At 40.5% G+C, this 18666-nt stretch overlaps 1 protein-coding gene across 2 annotated transcripts in view; it reads left to right on the forward strand.

The window, feature by feature from the left end:
* The window catches only part of NCALD (neurocalcin delta), a 337075-nt gene that overhangs the window by 191440 nt on the left and 126969 nt on the right, over window positions 1-18666 (forward strand). For both annotated transcript variants that reach the window (XM_053929493.1, XM_053929492.2), the window contains exon 4: window positions 5691-5777. The gene's annotated coding sequence lies outside the window, so the exon portion shown is untranslated. The remainder of the gene's footprint in view (window positions 1-5690; window positions 5778-18666) is intronic.

An 18666-nucleotide genomic window follows, 5' to 3' on the forward strand; every position in this document is an offset into this window, starting at 1 on the left:
AACACCGCAGATGCACGTAGTTTGCAGGCGCATCCTTACTGTGCACCAAACAACAGAGGAAAATATGTGGAATAAAAACTGATAAAACTGAAGAAATTAACAAATCAGCAGTCAGAACTGGAAACTTCAACACAGGTCCCTCAACAACTGATAGAACAACGAAACAGAAAACCAACAAGTGCAGCGAACACAGTAACACCGGATCTAATTTACGTTGATAGAATCCACCAACAAGGGCAGAAAAGACATTCTTTTCTGGCCCCACGCAATATATGCCACGATAAACCATAACTCCAACCTCATCAGATTTAAGAGAATTGAAATTGAGAGAAAACTTTATAGCACTCAATACTTAGATTAGAAAAGAGGGAAAGTCTCAAATCAATAATCCAAGTTCTCTTCTCCAGAAACTAGTTTTTTTTTAAGAAATAAAGAAAAAGAGCAAAATAAACCCAAAGGAAGTATCAGGAAGGGCCTCATAAAGAGCAGCGATCAATAAAATTGAGAAGAGAAAAACAATAGAGAAAGTAGATCAGACAACAAACTGATTCCCTGAAAAGACCAACAATTGATAAACCCCCAGCAACACTGAGGAGAAGAGAGCAGACAGAAATCACCAAACTGGAATAAAAATGCGCCATCAGCGCACACGGGCAGACCTCAAAAGAGTAACAAGGGAATTCTTGCAGAAACCTCTACACACTAAAGTTTCACAGCTTATATAAAATGGGACAATTTCCCAGCAAGCACAAAATACCATAACTCACAATAAAAAAATAATTTGAATAGCTGTATAACTAAGGAAATTAAGTTAGTAATTTAGAAACTCTCCAAACAGACAATTGGCAGCAGACCCAAAGAGTTTCACTGGAAAATTCTACCAAATATTTAAAGAAGAATTAGCTATTCATCCTATAAATCTCTTCCAGAAAACAGAAGAGGAGGGAATAATTCCCAGTTCATTTTATAAAGCTACCCTGATACCACAACTCGAAAAAGATAGTACCCCATGAGACAACAACACGACTCTCAGGTGTTCCCTAACACAGTATTGTCAAACGGTGTTCGGCAATGTATCGAATATGACAATAATTATATACCACAGCAAAGTGGAGTGTATTCAGGGGTTGCAAGGCTATTTCATAGGAAAAGCAATCAGTATAGTCCATTATATAAACAATCTAAAAAATTGCCATTGCACTAATTGACGCAGAATAATCATATAACAAAGTTCAACTATCCATGATTTTTAAAAAAATCTCAGAAAAATAGCTGAGAGGAACTTCCTAAAACTGATAAAGAGTATGTATAAAAGGCCTGCATCTGTCAAGCACTGGAAATTCCACACAGTGCGATAAAGGAAGGAGAGAAACCAGAAGGACCAGAAAGAAACAGAAGTGCTCTTCTTTGCACATGCCGTGAGGTCTACTAGAAAAATCCAACAGAATCTACAAAAGAAGTCCTCCCATGTATTTCCATATACTAGCCATGTATACATGGACGCTGAAATTAAATATAATTGCTTATAATTGCTCAAAACACGAAATACCTATGTGTAAACCTAACAACAAAACAGGTACACAATGTGTATGTTCAAAGCTACAAAATGCCGGTGAAAGGAATCAAAGAAGATCTAAGTAAATGGAGCGACATGCCGTATTTATACGTTGGAAGATTCAGCATAGTAAAGACATCCGTTCTCCCCAAATTGATATTCACTTTTAGTGTAATTATTATAAAAATGTCAGCCAAGAGTTTTTTAGATACAGACAAGATTTTTCTGAAAATGTATACGAAAAGGGAAAAAAGCTATAATAGGATGTCTAACAATTTTGAAAAAGAAGAATAAAGTGGCAGGAATTGCTCTACTGATTTCAAGACACATTATGTAGCGACAATAGTTAAGACTGTGGAGAATTAGCAGGAGGGATAGACACAGATCCCTGGAACAAAACAGAGAACCTGGAAATAGCCACCTACACGCAGAGCCAACTGATTTTTGACAACTATCCAAAGCAATTCAGTGGAGGAAAGACATTTTATTTTTTTTGAACAAATGGTGCTGGAGCGATTGGGTATCCATGGGCAAAACTAACAAACAAAAACACCTTGCACAGCACAAAATAGATTGTAGCTTTAAATGTAAAACATAAACTATAAAACTTTCAGAAGAAACATAAAACAAAACCTTAGAAGTTTGACTGCATGAGAGTTCTTAAAACATGACATCAGAGGCGTGATCTCTGAAAGAAAAAATAAATAAATTGGACTTTATGCAAATTAAAAATATTTACCCTATGAATGACTCTGTGAAGGAGATGAAAAGATAAGCTACAGACTGATAGAAAATATTGCAAAACACACACCTGATGAAAGACTCATGTCTACACTGTACAAAGAACTCAAAACTCAACAGTTAAAAAAGAAACAATTCTATTAGAGAATAAGCAAAAAAAATAAGGAGACATTCTACTGAAAAGGATATGTAGATGGCAAATAAGCACATGAAAAGATATTTAACAGCACTAGCTACTAGGGAAACGCAAATGAAGACTGTGATGCGCTATCTGTACACACCCATCAGAAAAACTAAAATAAAACATAGCAAGAATGCCATACGCTGACGAGGATGTGGAAAACCTGAATCGCTCATACACTGCTGGTTGGAATGGTATCGCCACTCTAGAAAATAGTTAGGCAGTTTTTTCTACATTATATTTTACTGATTATGCCATTACAGTTGTCCCAAAGTTGGACAGTTTTTAAAAAACCTAACATAAATCTATCATATGACCCAGCATGATCCTCTTGTGATTTATCCCAGAGAGATAAAAACTTATATCCACAAAATAAACCTATGTGCAGTTTCTCCTAGAAGATGTACTTGTAATAGCCCCCAAACAACTAAAATGTCATCCAACGGTGGTCAAAGAAACTGTGATACATTCACACGACGGAATAGCCTTCAGCAATCAAAGGGAACAGCTACTGATGGAGGCAACAACTTCGATAGATCTCCAGAGCATTATGCTGAGTAAAAAACCAAACCAACAAACAAAAACACCACTATCAAAAAGTCACGTGATGTATGGTTCAATGGATTACCATTCTAGAAATGACCGAAAGAAAAGACGGAGAACAGGCTCATGGTTTCCAGGGGGAAGGGATGGGGCAGAGGGGATGAGTGTGACTACAGAATGGTAGCAAGAAGGAGTTTGGTGCGGTGAGGAGCAGTTCTGTGTCCTGATTACAATGCTGGCTACATGAATCTCCATGGGATAAAATGATTGTAGAACTGTAAAAAAAAGTATTACATGTGGGTTTACTGAAACAAAAATATTCTTAGGTTTTACTGATCTTGAGTTTCATTTACTAAAAAATGTCGTCATTTGTATGTAGTTACCTGATACTTGCTTTTTTTTTACATCCATTAGATTTCTAAGGTTCACCCAAGTTGTTGCATGCAGCTGTGATTTATTGATTTTTCCCCGTTGTCTAATATTTTATTGGATGACTATAACTCAATTCATTCTCTCTCCATTGGTGAACATTTGTGTTAAATATAGCTTTTTGCTATTTTGAGTAAAGCTGTTAAAAACACTTTATGTCTCCCTGTGCAAATATACACGTTTCTCTGGAGAATATGGGGGAGGAGGGATTTGCTCAAATGGAGGATATGTAAACATTCATCTTGGTAAGATTCATGAGATAAGGTTAAATTGTTTGCAAGTGTTCGTGTGAACTCACACTCCCACCATCAGTTTAATTCACACTTTTCTGATTACCAATGAGGTTGTTCACTTTTTTATATGTTCATTCGCCATTTGTATTTTTTTCCTCTGGAACAATGTGTCAGATCTCTTGCTCACTTTTCTATTGTGTCGTCTTTTTCTTACTGATTTGTAACATTTCTTTCTGTGACCTGAATACCAGTCTTTTGTTGATTTTACATGTTGCAAACTGGTCTCAGATATTGGCACATCTTTTGTTTTATTTTGATAAGCGGATCTTAATATTACAGTAAGAAAATGATCAGTCTTTCCTTTAATGATTAACACATCTGTGCCTTAAGAATTCCTTTCCCATTTAGAGGTCAGAAAGATGTTTTATTTTTTTTCTTCAAGTTTTAATATTTTGCTTTTCACAACTAAGTCCTTAATCCCTCTGGAATTGAGTTTTGGCTGTGACTCCGCCTTGACTTTGGCTTAGTAAATTACTCCAGCCCTCATGTGAGTTCTGTCATCTTTTAACTCCACCTTCCCTGCCAGGTACAGTTCTGATGCTTGCTCTGTCTCTTCAAATTGTGTTTTTTGCCCTTTGATATGCCTGGTAATTTTTTCTTGATAGCCGGACATGCTGTACCAGATACAAGGGAGTACTGTGAATAGCCCCTCAGTGATGTGGTGGTGGTTGACAAAATGGAAGATCGAATGTAAGGGCACTTTATATACCATAAAATCTATTTCATAAACAAGGAGGAAAGATGCTGAGCTATTTTCTCAGACAGCAAATCTACTGTTACTCAGAAGTGTGACTCAATGTAAAGACTTGGGTAATCGTCTCTAGCACCTCAGTTCTTTCTCTTTCAGACATCTTCAAATAACCCCAGAGCTAGTGTTTCCCTGGACACACATCCTCGAACACCAACCTTCAGATCCGGATTATTGCCAAACAGTGTTTTGTGCACATTTGTGGATTTTCTCCCCAGTATTCTCCCCCCACCCTTTCCCTTCCTCACAGTATCTTGAATGTCTTTCCATGAGATGTTTCTTTGGCATGATTCTACCCTCACCTCCAGGGATGGACCTTGCTGGATTTAAAGCCATTCAGCACGGCTTGGTGACTGGTTTAGCGATGGGCAGTCTGAGCAGCTCGATCAGACTGGGCCAGCCAGCATGCTCACACTGTCCCCTGGAAGATGGATGTATGGCCTTCAACTGCTGCCGCCATTATTTTTGTACCATGAGGGGGGGCAACCAAGTTCAAGTCAATTTACAGAGAACACCTGTGCCAAGAGAATTGCAGAGAGTCTCAGAATATTATGAACCTCTGGCTTCCCAAAGCCAACCCTACATCTGGGGGTTTCCCCCCACAGTTCAGTGAACCAAAATATTTTCTTTTTTTTTGTTATTTATTTGTGTCAGTGAATTTGAGTTGGGTTTTCTGATATTTATAGCCAAAAGATTGCTGAATGATAATTTCTATATATTTCATGGAAAATTATGTATATTATTTTAATGTTGTTTATTATTTTGAATAATGTATATATTTTAAATAATAAATTACTTAATATATTACATAGTTATGTATATATGATACATACTTGTGTGTATATACACATGAATTTATCCTGAAGTTTATAGTCCTGCCAGGATTAAGGCCTTGAATGTTACTCAGAATGCCTATTCCTCCCTAGAATAAATTGCCTGCATAACACCTGTCTAAAGGACTTTAGACTGTGAAATGCCGGGACATGAGTCCTGCTCTTTTGGGGACTGTACCTATCACCCTCTGTGATACAGACAAAGACCAATTAGACTGAAACATGTCAGTGTTCTTGTAGGTATGTTTCCTGTTTCCTGTTTATAAAGGCAACTACAGAAGAATTAAACGCAGCAGCCTTACATAAACTGCTTAACCGAGCTGTCAAATCTGCAAGTAAAACATGCATTGATTATGAGTGCTCTCAGTTGCAGGGCCACAGAAGCGCTGGTGATAAACCCCGCCGCGATACCCTGGGAGGCTCCCAGTCCCGAGGCCACACGTGACTGCCTACTGTGAGTTACTTTTCTTACCTCTCTGAATGCCTGAGTTGCAAACTGTGTAACTTATGATTCAGAATGCAAAGTTATTGCCTCTTAGTGAGGCTGTTGCCTGTTTATATGTTTTGGGCTTTGGTGAATAGAAAATACTAGCTTACATCTGTTATTAAAGCTTTGCCATGAGGTATACATTTCCATTTTTAACTCTGGATAAATTTATGTTACCGAAAAAGAAAACTATGTACCCAGTCTAAATTTTTTTTAACATTCTGCTCTCTTCTCTGGTAACTCTGATTAAATAGAAACCTTATTTGAGTATAAGAAATTTACTTAAAAAACAAAACAAGATAACTGATAATGTAAAAACCTGTCTTGCTTCCTGGCCAAAAAAAAAAAAAAAGGTAATATGTACGTGCCCCTCCTTACTTTCTAAATCCACTCATTTGGGTTTGGTATGGAAAATTTAAGAGGACAGTGGGCAGCAAGTAGAAGGGATGTTTTCTAATTCAGAAAAGATTCTTCTGAAATTCTACTGTAGCACAATCGGGACGGCAGCAACCACAGCAGTGCATTTCCTGTTAAGACGGGAACATTATTACTTTCTCCGTGTGTTCATGTGGGTCTCAAAAACCATCACATGGAATATTTAGGAAATTGGCTTTTCAGAAAGGGAAACCTGGTATATGAATTTTGTGGGTATTTTTCAAAATACGCTCCTGGCCCCAGATAAAAGCCAGCCAAGATTTGGAAGCAAGGTAATATGGCTTAGGCCCTGGTGATACTTTTTGGGGGCTGTTTGTAAACAAAGTATAAATATTAATCCAATATTTACTTGGCCAAATAGTTTTATATGAGGATCAAATGACAGAAATAACATAAGCGTGAGCAAGAATCAAACTTGTTTTGTATTTGACTGATATTGCAGGGGAGGGGGATAAGTTGATATAAAATGAACCATGAATGTACTTAACTCGCCCCACTTCCTTTATCCCCTTCAAGTCTCTATTTATTAATAAATACTTGTATTTATACATTTGCTGAGCAACACGGCTCGTCTGAATGTCATAAGAAAGTGAAAGTGAAAAGTCTGCATTCCAGATTCGGCACATCAGTCCTCTGAATGAGATCTGTAGGACACTAAAGAAATATTTGAAGTTGTGCTAAGTAAAGTCTGAAGGGTTTTTCTCTTCTTGACATTGAGAATTAAGTCTCAGCCCCAGTGCATTTCTCCTGGAGACCAAGACAGGATTGTGTATTTAAGTTGGTAGGGATGAGGCAGCCTGAGGGGCTGTTTCTTACAGTGCTCTGGTTGAACTGCTTATGAATATCACACCCCTGAATATAGTCGTAGCCATTGCATTAGTTCCTCGGATCTTTCTAACTTCAACCGAAGAATAATAGGAAAGCGCCAAAAGACAGTAAAGCAGGAATACAGTTCAACATAAGAACCCTTCCCCTTGGCCTGGAGGTGTAGAGAGTCGGTATGGCTGCTATTGGCTTCTGGTCGTTTCTGCGCCTCCTCCAGCTCCCACGTCTCTCTTCTGTGTCTGTGATCTCAGGGACAGGTGATTCCCCCCTGGGGAGGCCCTTCTCGTGTGAGCCCCAAATAAAATCTGCTTCATCTCTGGTTTATGTGGAACAAGGAGAGGCTGTAGGACTTCATGCTGAGGATCGGAGGCATCTTCCAGACCCAAAGGAGGGCAACTGCGATGAGAACTGGACAGAAAAGCTCTGAGGCAGTGAATTAGCCCCCGTCTGACTATTGTTAGCTTGTGAAAGGAGCACCCAAGGCCAGGATGAGGGCGGGCCCTTTAACGGGGGCTAAGCTTCCTATCTCAGACTTGTCACGAGGATGGCTTCAGTTAGCAATTTCTGCCCCAATTTCCTGGGATTTCTGGAATTTTGTTTGAGGGGTTCCACACACTTGAATTAAAATTGCCTAGTAACAGAGGTCCTGGTAACCATAGGTAGGGAAGATGTATGTAAAGAAACTATTTTAAGGTGAAGTATACAAATAAAATCTAGGTTTAAAATGATTTCTGATTTCCTGTTGTCTCAGTGTCTCTCTTTAGCTCCTTTAGGCTGCAATCATCTTATCTGGATCCTCGAGAATTCCATACTCTTCCCCCAAGGCTTCCCATGTGACTAGCTCCTTAGTTACATGGTATTATATGGAATTGTGGTTTTCTGCAGTTCTCTGCATTAAAGACCTCTTTCTTGCTCCTCCTCTTAAAATAAATATTGTTTTAATCCTCTTAGCTGAGGAGTTTGCTACTCTCTGTCTTCAGTGTTCCATAAATTCTTCTCTAACAAAAACACCTATTTTGTCAAACAGAGAATCTTTCACTCAGGAACAGCAATGGGGAGCGATCATCTCAGAGGCTGTGAATACAAGACACCAAATATTTAGAGGATAATTAAAATGTTTCCAGATGTTTTAAAATACAGACATAGAAACAAATACTCATTATCCAAATAATTGATTCCCTGACCACTATTTTCCACCCGGTTATGTTCTTAATGCCAGAACAGCTAATAAATTAAGTGAAAAAAAGAAAAAAGCAAACTGCTTTTTTGTTAGTATGTTGAAAAAAGTGGCAATCAGTCAAGTTCTGAAAAATTCTGTAACAAGTTCTTTTAGGGCCATGTGGACTTCCGAGAACATAGTTTGCAGTAGATAAATGATGATCTCAATTAACCAAGAAGTATTGACTGAGCACCTAACTTGAATCCGAGGAAGAACGGTGCAGGGGAACATGGACTCGTATATTTGGTAACAGATTGTGCTCCTAGAAACACAATTCATGTATTCACTCAACAAATACTGGTTGAGCGCTTGCTATCTGACAGGCATTGTGATGGACAATGGGTCTGTGAATGGGGAGCAAGGCAGACGTGGCTTCTGCCTACAGTGAGGGGTATGGGGTGGAGAGAGACACCAACCAGATAATTCCACAAATATATTTTACAACTGTGATAAGTACTGTAATGAAAACCAAACCAAACCAAACATGAGAAGCTATGACACTATCCAATACAGGCACTACACCCAGTTTAAGTGGCGATCGGGAAGCCTTCCTGAAGAAATCCGAAGGGGCTGGGGATGGAGAGGAGGGTGTTCTGGGAAGAGGCTCTGAGACAGAAGAGCACAGGAGCTTCCTGGGAGCCGAACCGAGGCCAGCATTGCTGGGAGCAACAGGGGCGTGATGTGAGGGAAAACTGGAAGGGGGGCAGGGGCAGGTCATGAAAGACTTGGTAGGGAATGAGCGAATGGACATGTATAGTTAATAACACGAAGGGAGTCCTATTGCCTCCTGCCGTTAGTGTGAACATTAAGGAAGTCTGCAGTTGTATAATGGCTCTGCTGTTTGGAAGAAGAAATTCACTCATTCATTCACTCACTGGTTTAAACACAAGACAAAATCCCTGTTCACGTGGATTTTAATTTCCAGTGGAACAAGCCGATAATATGCCAATAAGCAAGTATATAGGTTTTATAGTTAAGTTTTTCTTTATGTATAAGTGGTGTCACTGGCTCGTAGATGGAATTTAAAAATAATTTCAAGTATTATATGGATTGCATCTAAGTGTGTTTGTTTAGTTAAATGAAGTCATGTGCTCTAGCTGTGCTAGGACCATGCTCTGCACAGCTGTTCTTCGGAGTTGTCAATTCACAGTCAAAGACTTGGAGAAATTCCAAGAGGAAAACAGAGGGAACCTGTGAAGTTTGTATTAGTTTGTTCTTGTTTCTGAGGATCCAGCGGAGGTACTGCTACCCACCCTGCATCTTGTGACCTCTCCCTGGAGTCGTGGTGGCAGGTTGAGGGGACAATGTAAAAACTGAAGTGAAAAAGAGCTGAGACTAACACCAATTGAGAAAGATCACAGGGCGAGTATTTCAGTCTTTCTGTTTCTTTTTACAAAAAGAGTTTAGTATATCTTCTTATACACTTAATCTACTTTTCTATTTCTTTTTAGAAAAAAGAACTTAGTGTATCTTCTCACATACTTAATATCCTTTATAGATTTTGCATATTTACCATCTCTAAAAAGGGTGCACATTTTATAATCAATGTACATGTTTAAGTAGAGGTATTTCTTTGCCACCTTCCCAAAAGCTGTTATTTAACTGACGGTGCATCTTAACATCATCAGTGACTTACAACTCAGAAAATGCTACATATCTGGGCCCTTGTTTGAGTTTTCAGCCGCACCTGCCCTTTCGGAAGATCTGCTTGAAGATGTCCTGAGGACGATGTTTGTGTGTCTGTATGTAACACATTACCACCGATGGAATTAAATTTGTGCGGGGCACCTTCAGGCCTTGCTTACAAAAATCAGGGGGTACTTCATTGTATCAAAAGAGGCATAATAATGATCTGATTTTTTCAATTAAAACATTTTTTATTTGTTTATTTTTAGAGAGAGGGGAAGGGAGGGAGAAAGAGAGGGAGAGAAACATCAATGTGTGGTTGCCTCTTGCGTGTCCCCCACTGGGTGCGCCCCCCACTGGGGACCCAGTCCAGAACCCAGGCATGTGCCCTGACTGGGAATCGAACCAGCAACCCCTTGGTTTGCAGGCCAGTGCTCAATCCACTGATCCACACCAGCCAGGGCCAATGATCTGTTTTAATCTTCAGGAACAACCTTGTTTCTGATTTTCAGATTGCTTGAATTAAAGGGATTTTCACATGCGCTGAGAGGAAGGATGGAAATGTTGTTCCTGTGATTCTTTAGTGCAGGGTTTCCCGACTGTAACACCGCTAACACGTTGGGCCAGATCATTCTGTCGTGAGGGGCTGTCCTATGCAGTGTGGATTGTTCAGTGGCGATCTGGTGCCAGTAGCGTCCCCACATCCATCTCTGCACATTGCCAAATGTCTTCTGGGAGGGGCAGCGTCACTCTAAGTTGAGAACCTCTGCTTTGGTACACCAGGGCCCATGAGTGACCCGCAGCACTGTGTCTGAGCTTCGTACTGTGGCTGCAGAATTGCAAACACGGCCAGTGCTAAATGCTTAGTTTCAGTTCAGGAGGACAGTCTCTTTATAATTCTATAGTTCTTATACCACAATTTAAAAGATTATGAAACCAGAATTAGAAGACTAAATAATCATATTTTTACTCAGCCAAATGTGCGAAATCCTAACATGGTAATATGTTGCTTTTTGGGTTGGTTTTTTTGTTTATATGTTTGTTTGTTTTGGCTGGGGAGAGGCCATACCCTTTGAGAGCCTTGTTTTATTTGTTACAAGCCTTATGAAATGTTACCCTCCAAATTTAAAACTTACTTAGTAACTTAACTATTTTTTTAAAGGTACATTTGTGAAAATCTTAATGCTGCTGAACACTCCAGGTTGGTCAGCTGCAAGGATTAATGGCCTTTTGGTGACACATAGGGACTTAAAATGAGGCACAGTTAATGAGTTCAGTTCTGGTTTTATAGGAAACAGAGAACAAGAGAGAGAAAAAAGGGCCACTCCTGTGTCCTTTGATGATGGCACTTGACATTATAGTATAAGTTTTTACAATAGTATATTGGTTTAAGGTTCCTTAATCTCTGTGGTTTAATCAGAGTTTGTGAAACCACGAAGAATATGTGTTCTCCCTGTACAAATATGATAAGTACTATAAGCTAAGAAATGACATTTTAAAATCACTTTAATCATACAGGATTAGATCTTCTGAAGTGGGAGTTTACTATGCTATGGTGCCTGGGAAGAGTTAAGATTGCCTAAGTTTACTTAGAAATATGACTAACATGAGACACCATTGGAATAACCATTTTTAAAAGTTCCTTTTTACTATTATTATTTACTTCCCCTAAAGGCCCCATACCTCAAAGTGTTGCATATGGAGACCAATATGCAAATGAGGCCAATATTATTTCCTTTCATGTCAATATTATGTTCTGGAATATTTAATAACTTGCAGTTGTCTCAGAAATAAAAAATTGTCTTCAAATTCTTTTCCATGGCATTAGAAGCCCTCTGCTAGCTGGCAGCTGTTGACCTTTCACATTTGTCTCCTTTACTTCCATCTGCCCCACCCCCATGTCACACTCCAACTGCAATAACCAGGTGGGCCAGGACATTCTTGTACTTTTCTGCCTTCATTTTCCCAACTCTGTTGTCTCTATCTCTTAAATCTCAATCCACACTCAAGAATTATTCCTTCTCTGTATCATTCCAATGTTACTGTATGTGCAGAATATAGCACCCCTATGTTCATTGCAGTGTTATTTATAATAGCCTAGATTTGGAAGCAGCCCAAATGTCCATCAGAGATGAGTGGATGAAAAAGCAGTGGTACATTTACACAATGGAATACTACTCAGCCATTAAGAAGAAGGAAATCTTACTTTTGCAACAGCATGGATGGACCTGGAGAGCATTATGCTTAGTGAAATAAGCCAATCAGAGAAAGACAAATACCATATGATTTCACTTACATGTGGAATCTAATTAATAAAACAAACAAAATAGAAACAGAATCATAGACACAGAGAACAGACTGGCAGCTGTAAGAGTGAAGTGGGCTGGGGGGCCTGGAAGAAAAATGTGAAGGGATTAAGCAAAGAAAAAACTCATAGACACAGACAGCAGTGTGGTGATTACCAGAGGGTAAGCTGGATGGGGGAGGTAGAAGAGGGTAAAAGGGAATAAATGGTGATGGAAGGAGACTTGAGTTTGGATGGTGAAAACACGATACAATATATTGATGATGTACTCCATAGTTGTACACTTGAAACCTGTATAATTTCATTAACCAATGCCACCCAATAAATTCAGTTTGAAAAAGGAAAAAGAAATATGGCCCATGCTCACTAACCCAGGGGTTGAGCTGAAATTTGGGTTATCTTGATGTTTGTTTTTCCCCTCTTTATCTTGATCTTCACTTTTTATCTCTTTCTTTGATTACCCATCTAATTCACGGGAAACAGAAGAGACAAAGGAAAATCAAGTCCCTTCTGATTCTATTGATCAACAGCTTAAGCCTTTGCTATGCTGGATTTTCTTCAAAGCAGCAGTTGGTAATATATATTGAAATTCCAATATCCAAACATTAAAAAAAAGAATCATTTCTTCTGTGAAACTTATTCAGATATTCTCAGCTGGAATGAGTATATCTTTCTCCCTCTCCTCCCTCCCTCTCTCTCTCCCCGCTCCTCTCCCTTGCCTAGACTAGTGCTTCTTAAACTATGTATTGGAAGGAGTAGATTATTTTAAATTTCCAGTTTGTCACAGCCGATATCTGTCCTCCTGCCCATGACCAGGTCTTTGATCGCACCATGTCAGATTCGTTATGCAACTTTGGCTGTCATCCAGTGAGGCGAGATGAATCCACTTGACCACACGTTGGGTGGTGCAGCAATGCCCAGTTGCTGCAACAATTACTTGTCCTGTGGCAGTGTGATGAGAAGTGGTTCGTGGGGTAGTGCTGGCCCACAGACCACACAGTAAGCGGCACTGCCCTAGACTATAAGCTCCATGAGGACAGGACCTAGTCTGCTTTCTTATCCCTGTAATTCAGCACCTAGCACTGCCTGTCAAGCAGTAAGCGCACTTAGCGCAGGCAGTGCGGTCACACTGCGCATAATAGGACCTGTCTCCAAAGTAGCTTGGATCAGATCTTGATCACTTTGTAACATGTACAGGATTATATGTCTTTTTTAAAAATATATTTTTAAATATATTACAGTCATCCCATTTTTTTCCCCTTTATTCCCCTCTGCCCTGTACCCCACCTCTCACCAGCATTCCCCCACCTTAGTTCATGTCCATGGGTTGTACATACAAGTTCTTTGGCTTCTCCATCTCCCATACTATTTTTACCTCCCCCTGTCTATTTTGTACCTACCATTTACACTTCTTATTCCCTGTACCTTGTCCCCCATTCTCCCCCCCACCTCCTCCCTACTGATAACTGTCCCTGTGATCTCCATTTCTGTGAATCTGTTCCTGTTGTGGTTGTTTGCTTAGTTTGTTTTTGTTTTTGTAGGTTTGGTTGTTGATAGTTGTGAGTTTGCCAGATTGTCATGGCTTATCAGTTTCAGAAAATAGGGATGAATGAGAATAACAGATAGATTTATTTTAAAAAATACATGCTCTTTAGTATAAAATATACTAAAATAAAACATACCTCCAGCTTCCTAGTGCTGGCATGGCCTTTATAAATGACAATCACTTGATCGATAACTTAATTTTCTTTCACTAAATAGTTGCAAAAATCCACTTAAGTCATATTTAAACAAAATAAAGGGACATTTAAAAAAATCTAAAGCATTTAGCCTGCTAAATAGCAAGATTGAGAAATTATCTCAGAGAAATATGTTCCTAGTAGAAAAAAAGCAACCCACACAAAAAAGCTATATTTAAAGCTAAAGTGGCTTTTTTTTTTAAATGCAACCCAAGGGGATACATCGACACTCTTAAGCAGTCTAAAATTGTGTTTCTGAAAATGAGGATCACATGGAGTTAGTTTAACATCTATCACTGTAATTTCTACTGGGAAAAACACTGAGCACTGAGTAACATTTTTCAAACTTTAAAATGTAAGATTCGAAAGAAATTATTTGACAATGCGATTAGAACATAGATTTCTAACTTCCAGTAGTTCAAGAGCCTTCCCGGAGCGTATAAGTGATTGCAGTGGAATGTTCATGTTTTTTTCACTGAGTATTTCATTATATTAAAGTTACCAGCCAAGAAAAACAAGGACGTTTACTATATATGTTTTTCCTACCCTTATTAGCCACTTACTTTTCCATGGATGGAACATTTGTTATTTCTGGGAAACATATGGCACGTGACCAGAACCCTAATTAGTAACAGTTTGATGTTATAGGAATTTGAAATTCGGCTATTTCTAGCTTCATTGGATCAGTGGCTTCCTCGGAAATTTAGAAGCAGTGACTACAGACGGGTGCACTCTGGGGTCAGCTTCTTTTACCCTTTACAAACCGGGTATTTGCTTTCTTTTAATTGGAGGGGGGGTTGAAGACTCTTGCAAATACTTATATTGCTTGCCCCAGAGCCAGAAGGTGCCAGCAGGAGGCACTGTTGAAAGCATTTTATGTAAATCAGCTTATTTAACAACTGCTATAGTGGGTGAGACACCGAGGCAAGAAGACATTCATTTGCCCAAAGCCACTTCAGTGAGAAGTTGTGTTGTTGAGATTCACCCGAGGAAGTCCGGTTCCATCCGGACTCCATGCTCTAATTTTGATACAATAGTGTCTGTCGTGCAGCATTGCTTGTCTAGAGATGGAAAGTTCCAGAATTCCATTGGTAGAATCCTGCTGAAAAGGCGATTCTTATTATTTTTTGCAGATTATTTCTGCCTAATACTTACCTAGTAACTGGGAAATGCTGAGTGGTGACTGGGGAATACTGGATACTGTGAATTCTGGGTCACTGGAAATTTGGGGTAACCGGGGAATGCTGGGGAAAAGAAACAGGAAGCCATTAGATGGCAGCCACATCTGAGCAACTTCCTGGTGTCTATGAACCAGAGGACAATTGCCATCGGTACAGGACCCGGGACTGGCCTGCAGAGCCGGTCACCCTCACGCAGCATCCCCAAAAGCAGTATTATCTTTGAATCAGAAGGTTAAACATTTGTAGAATCATTTTACTCCCAATCTTTAAGTGTATTTAAAATTCACAATTTTCTAGCATTTGCTGTATATACAAACACAAGAGTGGAGAGCAGACATTTTATGGAAAGAATGTGTGCTTATTTATTAATTCATTCATTTTTTAAGACTGGTGGGCACTGTGGGGGAGCAGCTTAGCAGAGAGCCCTTAGCCTTCCCCACAGGACATTTACCACTGGGTTCTAACATGCATCCCAGCCGGGCGACGAAGGCTAATCATTTCTGCTTTGTGTTGGAAGCCGTGGTTGCTGGGGCTGATTATTCACAGAAGCAAGGCAAAGCATCTCATCATTCTCAAAATGTAGTTTGTCCCATCCTGTGTTACTAATGGAGTTATTAAGGACTGAAATTGCAACATTGCTTAGCAACAGCATCATAGTATTTACTCTTTTGACCAGTAGCAGCGAGTAGTATGTCTTATAAATGTCCCGGTGGGTATCTTCATTTTCCTTTCCCTTTCATCTGACATGGCTATAGTCACTGCCATGGTAATGAGCAGAGTGCTTAGACTGTGGTGTGGGGGGGGAGGGTGGATTTAGACACATTCCCTGTAGTGCTGAGATCAGCCCTGGAAGCTGGCATTAGTCCAAGCTAGCACCAAAAGGAAATTAGGCTGTAGGTAAGGAAAAGTAGTAAAAGGTTCCTTCAACTGTACTGTTCTGGGTAAGACTTCTAATTTTCACTGCTGGCAAGTGTGCAACGGTGGTCATGTCACCCCCGTGAGATGTGGGAACTTGCTGTAATACTTTTCAGACTTCTTGTTTTTCCGGCTCTGGTCTTTCAGGCAGTGACTAGAGTCCCTAATAACCAAAAGTGAATGTCATTCTGTTTCCTCCTGATGAAAAGGTAGCGCTTTCACCAAGAGCAGAGCTAGCACTGTCCTGCCGTTCACCCTTCACCAGGGCTGTTGGACAGCAAGTCGATGTCTGGGTGGATTTGGTCTGGATGCACTTCTACCCAAGCCCTCCTGTCATCTCCACGTTGGACTAGTAACTGTACATCTGCGAATCCTGACGCTCTCCTCTCTTCCCTTTCTCTGTCTCCACAGTCATCCTAGACTGGTCTCTTAAATCCCAGTGTTCTAACCTGGCTTCTGCTTGAAGGAAAAGCAAGACATGCCGGGAGTTGGGGCCATCTTGCAGGAAAGAATGTCTCTAAAGAAGCTGGAACAATTGTGGAAGGAAAGAGAGGCCAACCTTCCCCACATGAAAACAATGGGGGAAGAATCCTTTTACCACGGGAACAAAGGCAGCCATTCATCCTGGAGGGGAAGATGTCCCCCTTGAGATTATCACCCAGTGAGGATGTCTGTTCAATCCCAAAATGTGGAGGGACTTTCAGGATTTGAATTAGCGGTTGCTGAGTTCTCCTCCCTCCTGAGGAAGGGCCGAGGAAGGGTCCTAGAAGGTGTGCGTCTCCCTCCCGCAGGGTCAGTGTTCGGTACTTTGCACATCCTCGGCTTTGCTTTTGCCTTGTTGTGTCCTAGATCATTAATTAATTATGGCCCCAGTCCCTTCTGTGCACTTGCTAATTGGATGTTTTGGAAAATTGCTGCATGCTGGCTTAAATAATGAGGAGAGAATTAAAAGGCTAAGAGGTGCTGGGAAAGACAGACTGTGACCATTGGAAATCCAGCAAATGTCACTCAAATATCTGTTACCCCAGTAACCAGGGGATACAGAACAGTGGGTGGGGGGTAGAGAAAAATACAGTGAAGTGGTAAAAGGGACAGGGTTGCTGAGAAGGTCTGTTGCTGTGGAAGGAAATCCTGTCTGAAGGCTGTATAGGCTGGGCAGCCCTAGCCAGCTGGTGCCTCCTTTTGAAGAAGGAGGTTCCCTGGAAACAGGGGAAGGGCCAGGACATTGGGGTCCAAACCACAAACATCTGCGTGTGGACTCTGCTGCTGACTCACTGTGGGACTTGGAACAAATGACTACCTCTGTGAGCACCCAGCTCGTCACCTGTGAAGTGAAAAACAATAGTACTTGTCTCGTAGCGGTGTGGTGAGGAGAAAGTGCGTTCAAGGTGGTGAGCGTCTCGGCCACTTCCTGCATGTAACGCTCTCAATACTGGCTAGTCATTATTATCATGCAGCTATGTGGTCAACTCAGTGATGCAATAACAATAAAGCTGTGAACATAGGCAAGGCAGTTACCCCGGCACAGCTCAGGAAGGGCTGGCTTTTAAATGTGCTGCTGGAGAATCATTATTCCCATTCCTTCCTCTCTACTCTCTTTCTGGCTGTTTGTTTTCTCCCCCGATTCTCCTCATTCCTTCACTCTTCCTCTTAGGAAAGGGGGAGGAATTTAGAAATAGGATAAGAAAAGTACAGCTGTTCAGGTGGGGCCTTTAGTTGTTGGGGAAGAGGCCACAAGAGCACAGCTGGCCGAATGAGCCATGGAAACTGTTCCCAAAGCGCATTCTATCACCTTGTACCACTACCTAGTTGTTATTTAGATGTTGGGGATTTGCAATTTCAGATTTGAGATTTTTCTTCCCTATTAGAATGTAAGCCTCCAAGATATCAAGGATTTTTGTGTCTCTTGTTCACTGCTATTTCTTTAGAGTCTAGAACTATGGTATGCACGTGGTATGTGTCCAGTGAAGTTGGTTGGAAGAGGGTGGGGTCAGCAGGGAGGAGGGAAGGAAGGAAGGGAGGGTGGGAGAGAAAAGGGGATGGAGGGAGGACTTTACCCAGCAGAGCCTAAGGCAATAAAAAAAGCCTTAGAAGGGAGATGCTCCTGTCTAATCTGATGGGTCGACAGAGGGAGCCTGCAGATACTGAGGTCAGCAAACATGTAGGGAGCTCCTGCCCTGTACCTGGCACTGCACCAGGTGGTAGGGAGGTACCAGAAGATAAGTGATCATCTTTGTTACCAAGGACAGAGGTCTAGGAAGGATCTAGACAGTCTTTTTTTTTTTTTGACTAAAAATTCAAAAAGGACTTTATTCCATAGCACACATGATGCAAAATCCTTGGCTTACAGAAAGAAAATACAAGATTATTCTAAAGATAACATAAACCTCAGGCTACATGGGATCTATACAGTCGTAAATGCGATATAACTGAGGTAGCCTTTGAAGTAAGGTGGATAATTTGTGTATTACCAGATACATACAGAGTAGAACGTAGATAGCACAGAATACCCAGGTGCTATACTAGTTTCCTAGGGCTGCTGTAACAGTGTCACAAACTGCGTGCCGCCAGACAACAGAACGGTATTCTCTCACAATTTGGGAGGCTAGAG

This window comes from Desmodus rotundus, chromosome 8 (genome assembly GCF_022682495.2).
Source record: "Desmodus rotundus isolate HL8 chromosome 8, HLdesRot8A.1, whole genome shotgun sequence".
In the NCBI taxonomy this organism is placed as follows: Eukaryota; Metazoa; Chordata; class Mammalia; order Chiroptera; family Phyllostomidae; genus Desmodus; species Desmodus rotundus.